This window comes from Mus pahari, chromosome 1, assembly GCF_900095145.1.
Source record: "Mus pahari chromosome 1, PAHARI_EIJ_v1.1, whole genome shotgun sequence".
Classification (NCBI taxonomy): domain Eukaryota; kingdom Metazoa; phylum Chordata; class Mammalia; order Rodentia; family Muridae; genus Mus; species Mus pahari.
Window position 1 is genome coordinate 101162972 of NC_034590.1, and position 22418 is coordinate 101185389.

Sequence of the window (22418 nt, forward strand, 5' to 3'; positions counted from 1 at the left end):
CTGAAAAGGGGGCACCATCATGCCACCATTGAGTTCTGTCAACTGTCAAGTTAATTAGAATGAAATTAAAAACACATTTGCCAAGATGTTCCGCAGCCAAACCAGTTAAATAGAGATTTTAACAGAATTGAAAGCATATTATACAGAGATTTGTGGATTCTGGCCCCGGAGAGTGAGTGCCGCAAGAGTGATAAAATAACAAAATTGCTGCCTAATAATCTATAGAATAATATTGTCAACTAATGGATTATAATAAAATAAAAGCTGTTATTAGGGTAAAACATTATAACAAAAAGTCCAACTTTTATTTGCGGCACCTCCCCCTTAATGGTTTTGAGCATTTTGAAAGGTAATTTAAACAAGTACATTGTGTCCTTATTGAAGCGGCTTCATCTCGCTAGCTGCTGAAAATGGCTTTAACCATCCCCCTGAACAAAAGCACCCCTAATAAGGCAACAAAAAGCCCAGAGCAATGGCCCAGCAGCCGGGCTCTGGCGAGGGAGCGGAGCCTGCTAAGGCTGCCTGCTTTTTCCTTGCATGTAATTAGATGAATTAAAAGGACAAAGTGGTTAATGTAACTGTTGTCTGGGGGGAGGGAAGGGGGCAATCCAGTCCTTTTCATCCCTTCCATTTCAGACAAGAGCTGGTGGCTTTTGCTTCAGCGATGTGGAGAAGAATGTTGGTCGTGAGGGAAATTAACAAGCTTAATCTGCGAGGAATCTGCTCAGAGTCCTGAATGAAATGTGTCTCAAGCCAGGAGGGGCAAGTCACTGCCGCCTCCTTTTTATATACCTAAGAGAACTCACAATAAATGAACGGTGTCTGAGTTTGCAGCCAAGGTCTGCCCGTCAGGGATGAGGTGGTCATGCTACAAAGTGGTCCCTTCTGTCCGTCTGGGCTGTGGGTAGGAGGGTTGGTTCATTGGCCTTGCTCCCCTTGTTTAAGTCCTAACAGTGTTCCATCTTCTAGTGGGACGGTGAGGGAAGGGGCAGCTTACTTGACTTGAAAGGACTTGCATACTTGGGAGACCTCCCTACCACAGCCCCCCCCCCCCCGCATTGGTACCATTATGCTTTCTTAATAACTTCATCCACTGTGTATTTCCTGTGAGCCATGCCAGTTTTCTGACCAGTTAGGACGGTTGCCATTGTGGAAAGAGAAATGAGTTCTCCTTCCGGTCCTACTCTTATTCTTTGTGTAGGTGGAGAAACGGTCTCACTGAGTATAGCACTTGGGAACTTCCAGAGGTGGACTTGAGGTGGTAGGGGAGGGAAGAGCTGCCCCCCCCCTTGCCGTGGTGGGTTTTTTTTGTACTCTAATGTTGACTCTGAACGTTAGAAGGCAACCTGGAGCCTTCCAAATGGACTGTATGACTATGTTTTATTATAAAAAATAGAAAGTAGAAAATTAAATTCATTAGCTCCCATTACTAAATGATTCATCTGGCTGGTTAATGAAGCTGCACATTACGCTAACAAGATGAAGAGTAACAGGCAGGGATCGGTGGCTGTGGGAAAGCTGCGCTCTGGTTGGTTGGAAACACACAGCTGAACAGATCTCCATCTCGCGATGGATGATGCGTCACGGAATAGAGCAGACACAGGGAGTCAGGGCTCAGGGCTGACTGAATGTCAGGGGACTGAGTTAGCCCAGGGCCTGCTTCACCTTTTCTGAAAGCTGGTGGAGAGTCTAGTAAGGAGGGACATCTGCATCCGTCAGTGGAACCAAGAGAAACAGTATCTGATCATTCCCAAGAAGGCGGAGCGCCAGGCTCAATGACCTCTTGGGTTTGGGAGCTCCTGCTTTGGCCTGAAACTATGAGATTATTATGAACAGAGAGACTATCGTAGAGGCCCTTGCTGTGTGGAGTCCCAGCTGTTTGCCAACCAGTCGTTGGGTTCTGAGATACACAATACCAAGAAGTAGCTGGCGGTGGAGGTGAGGGCTGGGCCCCTGAAGCTGGCTCTCTCAGCCCAGAGAGAGCCTTGGTGATTAGTTCTCATGTAAATGGATAGCCACACATCGGGTCCTGTTCAGGACCATCTTGAAGTGCCTGCGGATGGCGGCCTCTGCTACCTCACCATCTCCACTTTGCGTCTTTGTGTTCGGATTTCTCCTCATTGCCTTTCCAGGAACACATGGGCCTCCAGCTGCTTTCTGAATTGTCTCAGAATGAGCCCAGCATGGTTTCCATGGCCTGGGCTGAGTTAACCAGATAAGATGGCCATCAAATAGCAAGGGTAGCCTACTTTTTATCTTTTCAAATATTTTATTTTTATTTTATTTTTTAATATGTATATATATATATATATATATATATATATATATATATGTGTGTGTGTGTGTGTGTGTGTGTGTGTGTGTGTGAGAGAGAGAGAGAGAGAGAGAGAGAGAGAGAGAGAGAGAGAGAGATTTGGGGCACATGAATGTCGTACCCACAAAGGCATTAGATCATTAGATACACTGGAGCTGAAGTTATGCGTAGTCGTGAGATGTCTGTGTGGGTGCTGGGAGCTGAACTTGGGTTCTCCGCAAAAGCAGTATATGCTTTCCTCACTGAGCAATCTCTCTAGTTCCCTAAAATCCTATTGATTGATTGATATTTTAATGCTTCTTATTTTATTTTAAATTTTTTATACGCTGTCTTTTGATCATATCTTCTTCCCCTAACCCCTCCCACACCTGTCCTTCAACTTTATATTTTTTTCTCTTAAAAAAAAAAAAACAAAAAACCAAAACACCAATACAAGGCCTATAAACCACTAGTCCAGTTTTTGTTGGCCAGTTACTCTGAGCATGAGGCCTGTCCTGGAGTGTGATTGATAGACCCAGTATCACTCCATTGAAGAGACTGATTTTCTATGTCCCAGCAGCTATCAATTGCAAATACTTCTTGATTATGCATTGGGCTTTGTGCCTACTTCCTCTTCTCGGTTCTAGAATTTTGACTGGTTTGAACTTACATAGGTGTTACACATGCTGTCACGGCCTCAGTCCATAAGTACATTAGCCCTGTTGTATCTGGAAAACACAGCTTCCTTAAACTTACCTCTGGCTTTCAACCCTTCTGCCTCGTCTTCTGCATGGATCCCGGAGCTATGAAGGGAGAAGTATGGAAAGGACATCAAATTAAGGGCTAAGTGCTCCAAAGTAGCTCAGTCTTCAACTGTGGGTATCTATGCTAATCGTCATCTACTGCAGAAGAAACTTCTCCAGTGAGGGTTGAGCCATGCGCTGACCTATGGGTATAACACTATGTCATTAGGAGTTGTTTATTGCCATGTTCACTTAGAACAATAGTCATAGATTTTTCCCTTGGGGTCCATGACGTCTAATCTCAGGTTCTTGGTCTCATGAATAGTGTCAGGTGTGAGCTCCATCTCATGGAGCAGGCCTTAAGTCCTAAAAGGTGGTTTGCTAGTCCCATAACATCTCTGCCACCTTGGTACCAGCAGATATATCTTGTAGGCAAGTCACTGTTGCAGCTTGAAGGATCATAGCTTGGGGATATTGATGATTGTCTTTCTTCTCTAGTCGTGTGTGTGTGTGTGTGGGGGGGGGGGTGGTGTAGTATCTGCTAGCACTATGAATGCTAGTCAGCAGAGATGAAAATTCTAGTTGAGTACCAGACATGATTCCATCATGTTCAGTGACACCAGTATGTGATATCTTCAGCAATAGAGTTTTATTGTCAAAGACCCTATTGTGGAGGATAACTAATATATTGATAATAGCCTATAGTATTTGGGAAGGTCTAAAGGCCCCTGTTGGCCAATAGCTGTAAAAGATGTGACCTCTTCCTTGTATTGGAGGTTTTTGTTTGTTTTGTTGTTGTTGTTGTTATTTTTCGAGACAGGGTTTCTCTGTATAGCCCTGGCTGTCCTGGAACTCACTTTGTAGACCAGGCTGGCCTTGAACTCAGAAATCCGCCTGCCTCTGCCTTCCAAGGGATTAAAGGTGTGCACCACCACTGCCCAGCCGGTATTGGAGGTTTTATTTTGTAGTATCTGATGTCCAGCTGCAGTGAGTATAACCCAAAATTTAAAACTGATTTCTGTGTGGCATGGTAAAAACAAAACAAAACAAAAAAAAAAACAACCCAGGACTCTTCTTCTTCAGTAGTTTGTCTTTTATCAAATCTCCTTACCTCCTGGATATTGGTGGTCACCATGGACGTTGTGATGGGCACAGCACAGACAAATGAGCAATGCCAGCAGATTACTGTTTAGAAATTCATCTTCTCTTCGCCCGCAGAGATCTGTCCAGCATCTCCTCCTCTGTATTATTCTCGTTGCCCTTAGAACTTCACTATTCTTAGGCATGATCACCTTCATTGTCATTTGTCTTAGTATGCGCCATGGTTTTCCAATGTGGTCTTCATGTAGGTCTCAAAAATGAAATAAGAGAGTCAAACCATTTCTTTCTCAGCCCTTTATTGGGAAAGATTTGTTTTTATCTTTAAAGTACAACATAAAAGTATCTTCATTCTGGTGAAGAGCATGCGTTAGAGCTATTGGTCAGCTGAGGCTAATCCTTGCTTCCCATGATTGTCATGGCCAATTGCATCCCATGTGTTAGATCTTCCAAGAGGAGGAGAAAGAGAAGAATAGTAATAAATGGGCAGTATTTGGGATGCCACCAAGGCTAGTTATCTCTAGGCCAATAGTTTCTGACTTCCAGGGGCATTAATGGTCCTTTGACTAAAAGATCTAAACTTTTAAAATTATATTAAGTCAATTAACTATGTGGATAGACTTAGGATCTTGGATAAATGGTTGTTTCCCCATGACCCTGTGGGGTAAAAGGCTTTCATATACATTTCCAGGAAGTCAGTAAAAAAAGAAATTAACATCTTCTCTCCAAACCTTAATTTTTTTCTTTAAAGAAATCATATTGAAAGCCATACACAACAGTCATGTTTGGAGTTTGGGCTTCTGCTTTAGTGGCTGTTGGCAGTTGTTCTACTTGGTAACAATTCTCTGGGGTAAATGAAGAGGGAGACATGTGGGGCAGAAGGTGGAGAAACAGCCGTTTCTGAGGAAGATGTACACTTGGGAGAATATGCAGACAAGAAGGCTTCTGTACACATAGTTTGGGAATAGATCTTGGGTTCATTTGATAGGAATGTTAAGAAAAGTCTGGGCCCAGAGTCCAAGTTCCAAGTAAAGTCCGGTCCAAGTAAAGCTGGAGTGTCATGTCTTCAGCTCAGAAGTCTTTACAGGACCAGAGAACTCACACAGAGCTTCAAAGACAGGGTGGGTAGAGGGCCCAAGGACTCAATGAAAGGCACAGGCAAGGGTGACCAGTAGGTGAGTGTTAGAGAATGAGATACTGATCTCTATGGTATTTTTTCAGTCTGACTGTGACCCTCATGGCAGAGAGAAGAACCTAAGGACCAGAGGATGTTCCTAATGTTAGGAGCCAGAGGGAGCTAAGTTAAAGTGCTTGCATCTTCATCCCAGCAGAAAACCTATGGACAGAGCTCTTACAATAGAGACTGGGCCTTGCTCGCATGGGCAGACCCTGGCTTTAGTGAGAACAGCAGCTTTTGTATCCAAACAGAATTAGCACTGATGCAGTTGGGTGTGTAGCTGGGTTGATAGAGTATGACCCTAATGTGCACAAAGTTATGGGTTTGATTCCAAGCACTTTACAAAACTGAGTGTGGTGGAGGCAGGGGAATCAATAGTTCAAGGTCATTCCCTCTTAGCTCTAGGCCAACCTAGGCTTCATAGATCCCCATCTCAAACACAGAACTAAAAGATGAATCAGCACTGCCAGAGAGATTCATCTCTAAATAGATTTGCTGCCCGCAGTGTTCACAGGTCTGGAGAAAGGGAAGGAGTGAAGCTTTATATTGATGGCCCTGAGGATCTGATGCTTTAGCACACAAAACAGCGACCAAGTCACAAACTGTTCTGTTCCGCTGAGAAATGGCTTGTTACTTGGCTCCCAATTAGAAAGTTCATGAACCTGAAAGGCTGTGCACTCAGAGGTGGGAGGGAGGGAGAGGAGGGCTTGTGACTCAGCGGCTCCCTAGGGCTCTCCTGAAGGTAGGAGAGGCTGGCTTAGTGGGGGCTAATGCCATCCATTTGGAGTTCTAGAGGTTTTGAAAATGTTTGCTGTTTGTGTCTCTGTTGGCTGCAGCACTTGCTGGGCCACGTGCCTTTTGGGAGCCTGGTGAGACAGGGAAACTGCAGAAGCAGATGCCTGGGTGTGGCAGGCAGCTTTCTGTCACTGTAACAAAGAAGTGGGGTGAGCCTTGGTGAATGATCCACTGACCTCATTGCTCTCCTCTGGTCAGGAAGCAAGAGAGATAGAAGAGACATGGGTCCCACAGTCCCTTTCTAGGACATGCTCCAGTGACAGGAAGCCCTTCTTTTAGACCTATGAATTGTACCATCGTCTGGGGACCCAACCTGTAACATGTGAGCCTTTGGGAGATAGTCAACATACAATCCACAACATCAAGTGTTGTTCCTACTACTTCCTCATCTCGTCACTTGTCAGAAGACCTCACTGAGCAGCCATAGCCCATTGATTCTAGGCTCACTCGACCTCTGGACTCTTGCCAGACAGAGCCATCCCACTCTTTGAACCTCTCCTAATGGATGGGCTATAAGCTGAAGCCATTCAGTTCCCAAAGAGATTTTTGGTTACCAGCTGGCCATTGTACTCCATTTTAAAAAAGATTTCTTTTTATTTATGTGTATATGTGTGTGTGTGTCTCTTTGTGAGTGTATACCACGGAGTGTGTGTGCCTATAGATGGAAAAGGAAGGCACCGGATTCCCTGGATCTGGAGTTACAGAGGACTGTGAGGTGTCTGATATGGGTGCTAGGAACTGAGCTCTTCCCTTGGAAGAGCAGCAAACACTCTTAACTGCTGTGTGCTTCATTCAAAGTGTTGCGAAGTCAAGTGCAGGAGCCACTTCTCTGGGTCTCTGTTGCCTGGAAGGCTTGGGCCTATGTTCCTCTCTGCTCTTTCTTAGATGTCAGTTTCATGCGGAGGGTTTCCTGTGCACCGGTTCCCACCAGCAGCCCTCCCCACCCTTTTCCTAGTCCTAATGACTTTCCATGGCACCTGGGAACCAAATGCCCCACTCCCTATATGTTTCTTGCCTGCCATTCCCCTAGCATGATAACCACTCAAGGACAGACTTTCTGTCTGGCCTCTTCACAGTTGAATTCCTAACATTGGAAGCACTGTAGAGGGTACAGTTCATATTTAGTGAAGATCCAGCTCATGATCAGGCCTCTGGGAAATCTGTGATGTCAGAGACCCTGGTGTCACCATGGTGACACTCCCACTTAACTCTCCTCTATGGTATCTACCATCTACATGCTATGAAGTGAGGACTTCAGGTCTGGTGCTTTCTCATTTTCTTCCAACTTGTCTCTTTTAAGAGATTGCTCTGGGCTCAGCACATTCAGCCATGGAGACTGCAGGAGAACTTCATAAAAGGGCTAGAAAACTATAACCCATACTCTAAAGCAAAAGGAAGAGTGTGTCAAAACACCAACAGCGTGGCCAATCCAGGGTGCTCAGCGTGCGTCTCAGTCTTTATTCACATAGGAAATATTGGGTGCCCACTATAGGTGAGGCAAGTGATGGTCCTGGGACACAAGAATGAACAGGAATGCTGTGGTTTACCCTTCCATAAAGCAGACTCAGATGAGAGACAACTCAATCCAATGTCACAAGGGGAGACCTAGGGAGCTTGGTGGCAATGGGTCACTTGGTGGGTAGTGGCGGAATCTAGCAAAGCTTCCCAAATGGAGTGAAACATGAACTGGAATTTGAAGGTTGTGGTGGTTGTCCCGGGTAGAGAAAACTAAAAGTGGGGGCCCTGAGGTAGGAGGGACCTTGATGCCACCAAGGATCAAGTCAAGGACAGCAGTTTCTTCTTTCCACCATCTTGGTCTTGATAGAAACAACTGTTTCTTGCTGGAATGAAAGTGTCAAGGTGAGCTTGCCTTCCCTCAAACTCACCGGACTAGTTTTTACTTGACACCTTTGGACATCCTTGACCTCCCTACACCCTTTATGCCTGGGTAAGACCTGTCTGGAGAAGGGATGACAATGTCCTCTCTGAACCTTGGCTCCTTTTTGGTCTCTGTTCTCAAGAAACACCACATTCCTGTCACCCTCAGAAATCTCTCTAGTAGCTTCTCAGTTTGGCTTCTTGAGGAATCTTCTGGAAAAACAGTACCAGAGGCATGCGGGTGGCACTGGGCTCCTCCTGTCAGTGACCAGCAAGGCTTCAACCAGTCTGCCCAGGAGTAGCAGGAGTAGTATTGGATGTTGTCCCTATCGCCTGAAGTCTCGGGTTCATAGTGTTAACTTCCATTATGGGGAAGGGCATTTATCTATAGAGGAAGTAAGTAACTATCAAGACATCATGCGGCAAGAGTCTATTTCCTTCCAAGAATAATGAGAAAGCCAGAGTGAGTAAGTTATATTCTCCCACTTACCAGAGTGAGGCTCTACTTTCCCACAGGATGTCTTTGCCTTTCTCTTAGAGGTTGTGGCTCCTTGGACCCCAGATTTCAAATAGCCAAGGCAAAGAAAATCCTAGGTCACGGCACACTCGTACTTGGAATATAGTGCTTTTGTTTGATGGACCTGATTTTTTTTTCTACTTTTAAATTAGCTGTTCTGTCTTGGCATGGACAAAATTCCCAAACCTCGGGACGATCAATAACTGAGTGTGGAATCATCACCCACAGTGACATGAACAACTTTGGTGATTTTCAGGGTCCTGTGCTGTGTCATTGAATGGATAATTTGATCATAAATCTTCCCATCCCTCAACAAAAACATTCACCAATGGAGACATCTAAAGAATGAGTCCTGTGCTTAGACTAATGACTGATCAATGGGTCGGGCTATTTAATCCACATTACATCATAGTGAACTTAGGGATGCCATTCATAGCTCAACAACAGAATCCTTTGCTTGGCATGATTTGTGCAAATTTAAGACATTTGCTATCTGGCTTGAAACAGAGGCAAGTAATTAGAGAACAGTGTTCAGGACTGAATGTTTTCTACTTGGAGCCATCTGAGGGACTTTTGATTGTATGTCCTGATGACCTTCTCTCCCCCTTTTCTGGTCACAACACATCATTCCATCCAGGATCCTTTTTCATGCTGTCAGAATGGGGTTCAAGTCTCAGTGTGCTGTACCTCCTGGCCACACAGGCAAGTATATGACAGAAGCCTTACTCAGCCCTAGTCACACTGATGAATCCTAGCCCTGAACCTACAAGTCTAGATGCTCCTGGGTCCAGCCCATAATCACATAAGCATGAACTTGTTCATCTAGGGACTACAAGACCCTTGCTTCCCCTCTGGGGGAAGAATTGCCAGTAGGAGAGACAGAGAAGCCAGAACAGGTAGCGAAGATCGAGGAGTGTCAGGCAGGCCATGGGCCAATTGGATGGATGGGAAGAAGTCTGATGGAGAAGCAGCGATAGAGGTGAGGAAATGCACACACGATAGAGGTGAGGAAATGCACACAGAGAAGCTGAGAAAGTTCCTTCATTCTCAACTTGTACTCCAACACAGCTGGACTGCAGATCCACCTAAGTGTGAACACTTCACCTCATCATTAGTTATGGTCTATCCCAGAATTGCTTATCGCCCAACAAGTTCTCTTGATTCCTAAAGTAGTTCCTGGAAGGTTGTGGTCAACTCAGAACAAAGAAGTCATGCCTATCACATCGAGAGCTCTTTCTACAAAACACAAGCCTGTTAGTTGAGCAACCTCACAAGGCGTCTTCAGTTGGGACAAACATGGTGCTTCCAAGGTTCTAGGGCATCAATGTGGAGAGTACCAAGCCATCATCTAGCCAGCCAAAGCACAGGCACTCCTCAGTCACTTATTGATGGAAGCCCTTAAGTTTTACCAACACTCCACAGTAGTGATACGGCTCACCAGTGTTGTACAGTAATGATGTAGCTCAGCGACACTATACAATAGCGATGAAACCCTCCTGTGTGCACAGTAGTAGTGCAGCTTACCAGTGTCACCCAACAAGGCTACAGCTCACCAACCCCTAGCAGCAGAGGTGTAGCTTACCAGCGTTACACAATAGTGATACAGCTCATGAATACTGTACACTGGTGATGTGGTTCATGTCACTGCATAGTGGCTGACACTCAGGACTACCAAAGTCACATAGACATGGTTTGATCTAGAAACAGGCCCATCCTGTGTTCTTCCATCACGTCTCATCTTATTTTTGCCAACGTGTGAAAAGAGGGGTCTCATTGGCAAGATGTCTCTGAACAAAGCACTCATATCTCTCTGGCAATGACAGAAAAATATTAACCAAGACATATAGACAGCCATGCGGGTTTTGTCTTGATTAACAAAAGAATGTTAGAATTAGATGTTATCTAATTCTGATAAGTATAGTGGTCCCCAGGAGAGGAGGGCCTAAGTGACTTAGGGCCGTTATTATGATATCCAGTTGACTCTGATGAGTGTTCATCTGGAAGATTATTACCACAGCCATTAGAAGTGCCTCCTCACTTTAGAAATGCTAAATAATCACACTTCTGGATGAGAACAAATTTCAAGGTTTTATTTAATCTGTGTTAATTCTTGTTAATTTTGCCTCTGATTCCTACTGTTGCTCTTGCTGTTGGGTGTAATGGAAGAGGTTATGATGAAGTAGAGAACCAGTTTTGGCTTTTGTTCTCTTGCATGTGAGAAGTGGGTGGGTCTCCTTGACTTGGGTGTGGTTGGGTTCAAAATGAGAAAACTTCAAATACGCACAGTCTAGTGTTTCTCTCTTTTATGTTGTAAGTCAGCGTTTCTTACTGTAACACAGAATGCACGCATATGCATGTATGAAGCTCAGCAAGACAATCCTGTTTGAATGTCTCTTTGGGACTGCTTGCTAGAGGGGTCAGAATGATCACTGTAAATGAGAAGGTCCCAGTTGGGTGGCCCAGGAGAGCAGGGCCATTGCTTTAAGAATAACTCTGATTTGGTTGACTTGAAGGCCTGTCACAAAGGATAACCAAGATGAGGGTAACCACTGGGGCTACCTGGAAACCCATAATCTTCCACAGAGCGTGGACAACTTATAGCTGGCCAGGCACATCTTAGATGAAAGGTTTATCTGAAGCAGTTAGCCAGCCACAATGGGATAGTAACAACCAATGCCTGAGGGCACCTTCTATGTGGCTGAAGCTGTACTGAGCACTTGAAGTTTCTATGATTTGAACCAAAGTACACCAAATCAAGGAGGTCCAGGTTCAAATGTCACATCTGCTGCTTCCTACCGACATGGGTTCAGTGGCCTTAGTTTCTCTGAAGATGGGGTAGCAGTGGTGAAATCTCCTGAGGATGATACGTGTACACTGAAACCATCCTTTATATAGTAGCTGACACAGAACACAGCCCTCTGCGTGCATCCACAGGGCTGAATGTCATTTCCAGCGAAGGTCAGGGCCCCATTTTGGAAGCCTGGCCTTAAGGCTTGAGCCTGGTACCAACATGTAGCCTACATGTAGACTAACATGTAGTGCTGTGGCACCAAGCAGTCTGAGTTGGTGGGTTTTGTTTACTCGGCTCCAAGCCAAACCTGTTTGACGGCCAGCACCACTCCTGGGACATGTGGCCCTTGCTTGCATAAGTGGGTGTAGGTGAGATCATCCTCATCTCTACTCCCAATATTTCTTTCTCTCTACTTGGAAATCTTCCAGAAGACAATCTGGAGAGTCCCTGTGTCTTACCGCTGTGTAGAGAACACCGTGTTCCCCTGAAGTGGTCTCTGTCTCTAGGCAGACACAAAGCTTTAGAGGCTGGGAGTGGGTGGGCAATTATCTAGATAATTGAGACAAAAGTGGACTTTTCCCCTCTTTCCTTTTTGAATTTTTAAAAAATCCTGAATAATGCAATCCCCAGGGCTGCTCTTTCTGCTCTTAGATAAAGGACCACCAGGACCCCATCTAAACATCCCTTTGTTAACCAAGGACCCAAAGGGTGTCTTATTAGGGCAATACACCGAGAGGCAGCATATCATAGAGGCTGTTGTCCCCCTGCCAGCATTAAATAGTTCTAGTAGCTGCTTGATGGGGGAAAGCAATTACGATGCGTTTTTCATTCAATCACCTGAATCAATTAGTTGCTTCACTCACACAGGAGCAACAAAAACCAAATCCCAAAGCCTTCTTGTTAAACAGCAAGCACGCCAGATAGACTGCTTTTAAATCCAACATTTACATGAAATTATCTTCTTATATAATTAACAGTTACCAGTTAATAAACATGCCTCCAATAAAAGAGTAGCCCTATAAATGAATGAAACAAAACGGCATCATTTAGCACGAGTGAGGCACCGGGGTACACAGGCTCCACTGGGATGAGAGCCTTGCCAGAGATGTCTCCAGAAGGCTGGCTGCTCTCAGCGCTCACATCTGATCATTGGAAATAAGAGAGGGAGAGATGGGGAGCAAAAGGGGGGAGACGGGGCAGGGGGAAAAGAAGCTTGCCATTTGAAATTCTTTGTAGCTAAAGAATATGTTGTCCTGAGAGAAGGGTGTTCCCTTGGGAAAAACGATTCATTTATTAGTAAATATTTCATTCTCCCCAATAGCAAAAGGTTGAGGACCAGGTAGTTGGAGGGTCTTCCTCCACGCATTCCTCTGATGGGCTTGGTCCTGCATGCCCAGGAATAGTTGTAGCTTTTAAATGGGAACGGGCCTTCGTCCTTCTTTCTTTTCAGACATACACATAAAAAGAGCCTGCTCTGGGTGAGATTTTACCCAAGGGGATTCTATAACACGGGAGGCAAGCGTTTCCACCTGCAGTGTGTGATGTTTATCCGTTTATCAGTACGGCTCAACCACCCTTCTTTTCAGCGGTAATGGGAAAAGAGATGTAAGAAAATGAAAAACCTTTCATAAAGAAAATCTCTTTCCTAATAAAGGGAGACTCTCAAAGACCAAAATGAAATCGAGGTTGTGGACCCCCTAAACTTGGGTATTTTGAAGGAGTGATTTCTCTGCTGCTAACAGAACCTGACAGAACATTCTATCTCCTTGGTGGGGAGATGGGTGTACGTTAGGTTGGGTGAACTTTAGAAGGCTCCACTGGAGTTATTTCTCCATAGATGTCAGTAATTCCAGTGTGTTCATGGTAGGAGGGGTTCTGAGAGACTGACCATCTGGTCATAGGATGTCCTGTGGGAAGTAAAAACATCAACCGACACTAGCAACTCTGTCCTATCTTGTGATATCTTGTGGGACACAGTGACTTCCAGGTGGCTTCAACTGAAGGATAGACACCCCCCCCCCCCTCCCGAGCTCCAAGCTTAGAAGCAGGCCTAGCTTTCCACTGCTGCTTGGGCAGAGGGAGCCCTGTACATGAGGAAGCGACGCCCTTGAGCTAATCTTCCCTTTTGCTGAAACCAAACAGCAAGAACCGCTCTAAGTCTCCACTCCTAGGGAGGGGGGAGGCTGCCTGAAACTCTGCAGAGAGCCCTGAACACTTGAGATGGAAGTCTCTAGCCCCCATTCCTGGGGAGGTGTGTGTGGGGGGGGAGCTGCCTGGAACTCTGCACAGAGCTCTGAACACCTGAGATGGAAGTCTTTTCTTTCATAGTGTGATCAAACAAGATAATGCGAGGCAAAGTGCTGCTGAGAACCATCCTGGGCGCTACAATGTAAGATAATTAGCGTCATCATTTTCTATTTGCGACGTAAACCCAATTTGCTTTCCTGGTGCGTCCATAGGTGAGGGCAGTACAGGTGTGAGAATTGAAGCTCTCCAGGAACTGCCAGTCCCTTTGTCTGGACCCAGCAGTGGGGGTGGGGGTAGGGTGGGGGATGGATGGTGGGGGTGGGATGGGATGGGAGGTGAGGGGTGTGTGGCTCCTTCTTTTCTTTTTCAAGCCTTTCTGACAATGCAAGTGTTTCTTTTTGCTACTCCATCTTGGCACCTTCAGCTTTCCAGAGGAAGAACATGCCTCTGTAATCTGTCCTACTTGGGGAAACGAAGTCATTTTTATTGAGTGCTTACTAGGTGTTCGGTACAAGGGCAAGCTTTTCGTAACCAAGATCCTACAGTGTCCTCACAACAGACCCCGAGGACAACTTCTGTGACCAGTTCAGCTTTGCAGGTGAGGATCCAGGGACTCTGGGACTGGAAGATCTTTTTCCCTATCTGCACGTAAGGGGTGCCATATCAGGGCTTGTTGCTTTAGTTTATTCTCTACTGCTATGATAAATGCTGTCTTAGTTATTTTATATTGCTACAAGGAGACACTATGACCAAGGCGACTTTTACACAAAAGAATTTAATTAGGGCTTGCTTACATTTCAGAGGGTTGGTCCGTGGCCCTTCTGGTAGGGAGCATGGTGGAAGCAGATAGTCTTTGCTCTGTAGCAGTCTCTGAGAACTCACCTGTGACCCATAGGAAGGAGGAAGAGAAAGAAAGACTGGGCCTGGTATGAACTTTTGAAACTGCAAAGCCCATCCCCAGTGACACACCTCTCCCAGCAAGGCTCCACCTCTCCATTGAGACCACAGCTCCTAGTTCTTCTGCAAACAGATCGCCAACTGGGAAACAAACTTTCAAATATATATGCTTATGGGGCCATTCTCATTCGCACCTCTGCATACACCATGATCTAAAGCAACTTGGGGAGGAAAAGGTTTAATGTAGTTTATCCTTTACAGTCCATCAAGGGAAGTGAGGGCAGGAGCTTAAGCAGTGACCTGGAGGCAGGAACCAAGGGAGAGGTTATGACAGAGTATTGCTTACTGGTCTTCGCCCATGGCTTTGCTCATCCTGCTTTCTTATATAACCCAAGACCACCTACCCACAGTGGGCTGGGCCCACCCACAACAATCATTAATTTTAAAATGTCCCACAGGCTTTTCCGTAGGCCAGTCTGATGAAAGCATTGTAAAATTGATGATACCCCGAGCTCCTGCCAAGTTGACAAAAAAAAAAAAAAAAAAAAAAAAAACTAAGAGCGCCAGGAAGAATGTCTGCATTTCAGTGTCGTTGGCTGAAAAAGGTGGTCTCCAAAAGCTGTATCTATGCTTTAAGCCTCAGAACCTGCGATGGTGACTGTAAGGTAAGACCGTCCTAGGCTGAGTAAGAGGCCACAGTAAGAATTTCTTCTTTGAGCCTTCAGTGGGCACTCGGCCCAGCTGACACCTTGATTTTGGGCAGTTTGGCCTCCAGACCTGAGAGAGAATGACATTTTGGTGTAAATTAGGGCTTATTCTTAAGCCTTTAATTTAGTGTGTGCATCTCTCTCTCTCTCTCTCTCTCTCTCTCTCTCTCTCTCTCTCTCTCTCTCTCTNTNTCTCTCTCTCTCCCCCCCCCCGCCCCAGGCAAGTGTGCACATGTGAGTGGCATAGTGTGTATGTAGAAATTCTAGGGCAGTTCTGTGGAACCTGTCCTGTCCTTCCACAGCGTGAAGGTTTCCAGTGTGAAGAACCAGGATATCAAGATGGTGACATCTGCCTTTACCCACTGAGCCATCTTGGCAGTGCCATGCTTCTTAAATTCTTTTTAATCATGACCCCTTTTGCCCTAGAAATTTCCTGTGACCAAGGGTACACAATATATAAAATATGCATACACATAAAACACTGACTGATAATAAATTATATAGAAATTTATTTTAAAACAGTTTCTGGTATGCATATAACTTTATCTGTTAAAGATGAAAGCAAACTTGCATACTAATGAGATGGGCACACAGACAGACAGACAGATAGATACATAGACACACATGTGCAATATCTTGGCTGAATATTTGCTACTTTAGGATATAGAGCATCCTCAGTGGTTTCCAGAGTTTATCAATCTTTGGATTTTATGTCAGTGCTGAGAACGCTGTTTTGCATAAATATGTATATGAAATGGTGATAGTATATGTAGAGTCATTACAGAAATTGTTAAAAATTCTACCCTAATCCCAAGTAAAGATTAATTTAATGCTTTTATTTAAAAACTAAGCTTAAGACAGAAACTCAAGGAGCAGTTTTAAAAGTCGAACATTCCAATACTATACAACTTAAAGATCTATTAATGTGTTACTTACACATGGATGAATGTTGTTAGGAAGAGAGTGAAAGACTATTTTCTGTGTGTAAGATAAGAAGACTTGGTACTGATGGTGCAAACACTGTAGTTCGTAACCTTCAACAGTCTCAGATCTGAACCTGGGTGTTTGAAGAGCATCCTCTGGTGTATCACATGTGGTGATGCCATGTGCTGTACAAAGCGTGTGTGTGTGTGTGGGGGGGTATTCCCAGTCAGGGCTGAAGTGAAGCCATGCCATGCACATGAGCAGGCTTTCAGAAACACCTCATTCATTTATGCGCTTGATTTTGAATTATTTTTTGGTAGGTATGTGTTTAGAAAGCCTTCACTGTTGCCAAGATTTTTATGACACCCCCCCCCCCAGATTTAGTATGTTTCCTCCATATGTGCTTATTATTTACCACTTAAGTAGCTAGATTGGCTAGGAGTGGTGGCACTCAGGGAGGTAGGTGACTCTCTGAGTTTATGGTCAGCCTTGTTTACATAGTGAAGTCCAGACAAGCCGGAACTACACATTAAGATGCTGTCCAAAACAAACAAACAAAACCCAGAAAGAAGTGCCATGCCCACTCTACTAGTGACTCACATTACAGGTTTGAAAACCTGGACGCAGTCCTGAGAAAAAGAGTTTCAAAATAAACTCAGTCTCCTGGAGCCCTGGCATTCCAATAACCCATATACTCAAACCCTATCCTCACGTTAGTATGGTGTATCATAAGTGAGCTGCCACCAGTGTTCCAACGTCCTAAAATATCCTTAAAGCAATGAGCTTGGAATTCAGCAGGATTCAGTGAAAAGGTTACCTATTCATTAACATTCACATTCACTTTAGTAGAGACCATTACAAAGAACAGAGCCAGCATAGCTCAGGGCAAGCTTAGCAAAGCACACTCACACTTTTGGAATCTTCATTTCATCCAAGTTACTTTCATATGCAAGTATTTACCAAAGCCTAGGAAATAGGGGGGTTGTGGTATTGCATTATTCTTGAGAAGGTCTGCTCTAGCAGAACCCCCTGGTGCTAGCTCTCACAAGGCTCAAAGGAGTAGCACAAATTGTGACTCGGGTGTGAAATTCTTACTTGTCTCTAGCTGACCCTAGGCAGAGCTGTTTTATCTTTACTGTAAACATTACCTGGCACCTATATGTCCTTTCGAAATCATTCCTCTGTTTTGTGTCAGATAACTTCAATGTACTTTGCCTGCTGTGACATCCTACCCCTTGATTTTCTGTATTATATAAGACTGGTGTTCACTTTGTGAAAATACATTCAGATCCTTCTCTCTCTCTCTCTCTCTCTCTCTCTCTCTCTCTCTCTCTCTCTCTCTCTCTCTCTCTCTCTCTCTCTCTCTCTCTCTCTCTCTCTCTCTCTCTCTCTCTCGTGTGGACTCCTTTTGTCATTTGCCGAATCCTCGCTCATCTGCAACTGAGACCCGTTCCATGAAGATAGGAGACCCAGAAAAGAGGTAGTCTATGGCAAAAAAGAAAACTGAGGGTCAGAGAAGGTGAGTCTCTTGCTTGAGATCAGAGATGATAAGGGCCTGGCTCACAATTACTCTGCCTGGCAACAATGATGCCAAGACTCAAGCCCCAATCTTCTTGCTTCAGAATCTCCTCTCTTCCTCAGATGTGGCCTCGTATCAGGAGTACTTGGGGGGAAAGTTAGGTGTACGGTCTGCTGCAATTATTGTCACCACTGCTGGGGGGGAAAAGGACACACTGATTTATCTTTGAAAAATCCTTTTTCTGCGCTGGCCAAATGCCTAACTCAAAACGGCACAGCACTCCGAGGGTGTGTATAAGTCTGATTTGTGGTAATAATCCTTCATGCGTGTATAGCGTTTTTTCCTTTGCAAAGTGCAATTTTATCTCTTATTGCACTTTGTCCTCAAATGACCATCTAGGGTTGGCCACATCTGGATATTGCCTCCCTTCCTACATGAGCAAATGGAGACAGAAAACAGGCAAAATGGGCCCAGGATAATGGGGAAAGAGAGAGACCACAGAAGGAGGATACAATGTGATCTTGCATCTCCGGACCCCAGTGTGCGTCATGTGCATCCTTGTCTCAGGATCTGGATTTATGTTGTACATCTGACTCACAGAGACCCAATTACCAGGACTCAAGGTCCCCCAACTAGTAAGTGAGGTTTAAGATTCCAGTTCAAGCCAATGAGAAAACTTTCTCTTCACTCTCCTTGGGAAGAAAGGACCATAAAATTGACATCAGTGCGTGTGCCAGGAACTAGCAGGGCAGACCAGGGGTTGAATAGCTCCTGTTGTAACTGGGCTAGATGAAGCCTTTATCTTCATGACTCCCGCTATCATGGCTGGGCTGATGTCCGGGTGTCTGTTTAGCAGCTAACAGGTTTAGTTTTATTGTTTTGTCAAAATACTGCAGAAATCAATATATCTCCATAATTCAGTGTTATACCGAGAGGCATTTTTGTGCCATATATAGCAAAAATTGTATTATGCTTCTGAGATGGTAGGTAATGAAGACAGAGCGTTCTGTGTTCAATTCCAGCATTAACGTCTGGTTTGAACAAAGCTTGAAATATGGTCTCGGAGCTAAGAGGCTTTAATATTAAGATCTTTAACTGTAATTTATGTGACAGAAGATAGGGTTTAGCATAATAAAATGTAATGGGCTCCTCAAATGAAGAGGACGAGAGACAATTGAAAACAAGGTAAAAATGCTAAATTATAAATAACGGTAAATGTACCTTTATGTTGTTACTTCATTTATTTTTGATTTGTTAGATAGGCTCTATAATTTCTCATTTTCCCATGTTTCAGAGCAGGACATTTCTCAAATGGTGCCTATTTGAAATGAGAGTCCAGCGCCACTGCTGGCCAGAAATTCCCTGTTCAAGGGCTGGTATGGTTTCACCCCTGACTTATATCTGTGTCCTTGCGTGCTAAGGCTGGAGTCTATGATTTTATTGCCCTGTCCTCTTTTTTTTTTTTTTAAAGAATATTTTATTTTTAATTATGTGTCTGTCTGTCTATCTACCTGCCTGTCTGTCTATCTGTGTATGGGCTTATGCACATGTGTGCAGATGCCTGTGGAGGTCAGAAGATGGATCAGATCCCCTGAAATCGGAGTTCCAGACATTTGAACAGTCTGACGTGGGTGCTAGAAACTAAATGTGGGTCTTCTGTAGGAGCAATGCATAATTTTAACTGCCGAGTCACATGTATACCTATATACTTTGCCTGGCCCTTGTTTTATTCTATTTGTCTTTTTATTTCTGTATTTGTGGTATTAATAATACATTAATTGTATTTATATGTGTGTGGAATATGTATGTGTATGTGAGCTACAGGTATGTATGTGTGGGGGTAGATGTGTGCTTGCTATGGCACAGAGGGTATCCTGTAAGAGTCCCGTATCTCCTTTTACCATGTAGAACCCAAGACTTGAACTCAGGTCATTAAGTTTGCCAGCAAGCACCCTCACCCGCAGAGCTAGCTGGTCAGCCTATTTATATTTTTGAGATCAGGCCTAATCTATAAATGTTAAGATATAAATTCATATATAGATATAGACTAAATTCTAGAAAATTAACTCCAGGAAAGAAATTAAGAGGAAGCAAATTCATGACCTTGAGGGGTCCCCAGGTCTGTTGTTCCAGGTCTGTTGAGCTTCCTAGTTGCAATAGGCAAATGTTTTCCCATGTTTTATTACTCTATTGAATACATATGGTAGTTCTTGAATATAGAATTTTCTGGAATCTAACTTTGGGATTAACTTGTGAGATCTGGAGAAAGAAATTTTAATTTTTAATTCTCATTTATGGTCTCAAAATTTATTCAACTTCAAATTTAGGCAAAAGATAGGAAGTGATGTAGAGAGAATCAAGGAAGATCCTCTTCTTTCTCCTCCCCTCTCCACACACCCCTATCTCCACTATCCCCCTCCCCCCACCTTCCTCTTCTTGTCATTGGAACAATCCCAGTTCTTTTACCCTTCCCTCCTGTGTTGAGTTCCACAGAGATGAGCCCAGTCCCTGTCAGTAGAAGCCTGGGAAGACTGCATACTGGAGAAGCCCTTCCTTACTTGAGGAAAGGTAGGGGAGAGAGAGAGAGAGAGAGAGAGAGAGAGAGAGAGAGAGAGAGAGAGAGAGAGAGAGCACTTCTCAGCTTTGAAAAGTGACAAGTGTCTTTGAACATTTTCCTTTTTAAAATTTTTTTAAAGATTTTATTTATTTTATGTATGTGAGTACACTGTTGCTGTCTTCAGACACACCAGAAGAAGGCATTGAATCCCATTACAGATGGTTGTGAATCATGATGTGGTTGCTGGGACTTGAAGTCAAGACCTCTAGAAGAGCGGTCTTAACCACTCTTAACCACTGAACCATCTCTCCAGCACCTGAACACTTTCTATACCTAGTTTTGAAGTGTTCTCTTTGGCCAATATGTGAATGTAGGGAGAATAATTAGTCCAGCCCTTCCTTTTCCTCCCTAGGGCCAAGTAGCATTTTACTGGCAGCAGAAAAATAACCAGTGTTTCCACCCTGGACTGTGACTGCCTTCCTATAGTGCCACTATAGGAACTGCACACCTGCAGAGGGTGACTTCCATGACAGGTGCCTGCAGATGTTACCACTCCCACATCCACATGTCTCTCTTGGTTCCCAAGCAGTGGCTTTGAAATGAAGATCCTCAGAGAAGATGCAATGGTCTGCCACCAAATGCCTTCTCCTTAGCATGAACTATTTCAGCGGGGACTCTTTCTTCCAGGCTGGTTCTCCAGGTTTAGAAGGACCTGGTTACAGACATGAAGGCTTACAGGGCAGAGAGAAGGGCAGGCAGACAAACAGCTATTTGGCAGGAGTCTCCTTTTGACATTGCCTATTCTGACCTCTGTAAACTTGGGGACAAAGAGGACAGCTCTGCCAACCTCACCCGGCTCTAAGGAGGGTGAGCTGGCCTTAGTCTGTAGACCTGATAGTGGGGTACATGCACCTTTGCACAGCTACCCTAGAGTCAAGGTCCGACTCCCACTTTCACCTTTGGAATCTTGCATAGCAGGATTGGTTGCTATCCCAGAAGCACACAGGGAAAGAGATTCTGGAGAAAAACAAAAGCTGAGGGCTCTTTGGACCTGAGGAGGATGTAGAAGATAGGGCTGGGTACTTGATACACACTGAAGATCCAGGACGATCCCTCATCTCTGTTAAGGGCCAGAGCTTCCCCTAGCTATATCATTGCTGTCAGCCACAGATGTCAAAAGGCAGGGGATGTCTGGAGGAAGCACGCATAATCAGGTTCTTAATCAGCCTCCCTCAGTTTCTTTTTCTTTCCTCCTTGATGCTGTGGTTGCTTTAGGTCTCCATTGCAGGGACACTCTCTTAGGGACACCTGCCCCCTGATGAGGCTGGGCAGTGCTTGCAGGATCCCCGCCCCCACTGCTTCTAGGCATCTCTCGCATGTGTAATTAAATGCTCATCTGTGTAATTACTTGTTTACAGTTCTGGGTCCCTGCCAGGCTAAATTCCATGCCTTCCTCATTCACAGCTCCTTTCTTGAAATCTCCCCCACACCCCTGTCAGGGTAGACCCAGGGATGGGGTGGTGGCCTGCTTGGATGTGGGTGGGAGTTAAGTCACAGTTTTCATTATTTGCAAAGCTAGACCATTGCTTGGGAAGATGGAACACTAGATGGTGATCAATGCAGAGCAAAGATTCATTATTAATCCTTTGTGGTCAAGTCCTGAGATGATTAGAAATTACTTTCTCTCTGCTCAGATGTGGATCTATCCACAGGGCATTCCAGTAACATCATGTGGGACACAGAGGTGGCCAAGGGTTCAAGGGCAAGGTCGGGGCTTAGCAGGTGGAACAATGACCCTCTATTTTTTTTGGGGGGGGGGGTGGAAGAAAATCAACCCATATTCAGTACATGATACTGATCCAGGCCACATCCCTGCACTTGGTGGTTGAAGGAACATGGTGGCAAAATTCATGACTGCAGTAACCATCAGGCAGATCTGGGTGCCTCTTCTAAATGGCAGACTCATCTGCAAGGGAAAGTGCATAGTTGTGATGTGGGTGGCACCTCCCCTGCTTGAGACACTAGGGTTAAGTTAGAAGAGATGGCTGTATCCCTGAAGGCATCAGGGTGCCGAAACCCCTTATTAGTGGGAACTCGCTGTGGGGTAGATGGAATTCTGTAGCCCAGGGAAACATATCTAAAGCGCAGCGGTGGAAGGACAAGAGACGTGTTACACAGGCGTTTGTGATTTATGAGAAAAGTGTTCCGACTTCGTTGTGCTTCCCTCTAGTCCAGAAATGCCAAAAGATTTAGGTAAGTCTTAATGCTTCCCTGA

At 44.7% G+C, this 22418-nt stretch overlaps 1 pseudogene; it reads right to left on the reverse strand.

Moving 5' to 3' along the window:
• LOC110326619 overlaps positions 1-4171 on the reverse strand; it is a 52537-nt pseudogene extending 48366 nt beyond the window's left edge.
• Between the last annotated feature and the right edge of the window lie 18247 nt (positions 4172-22418).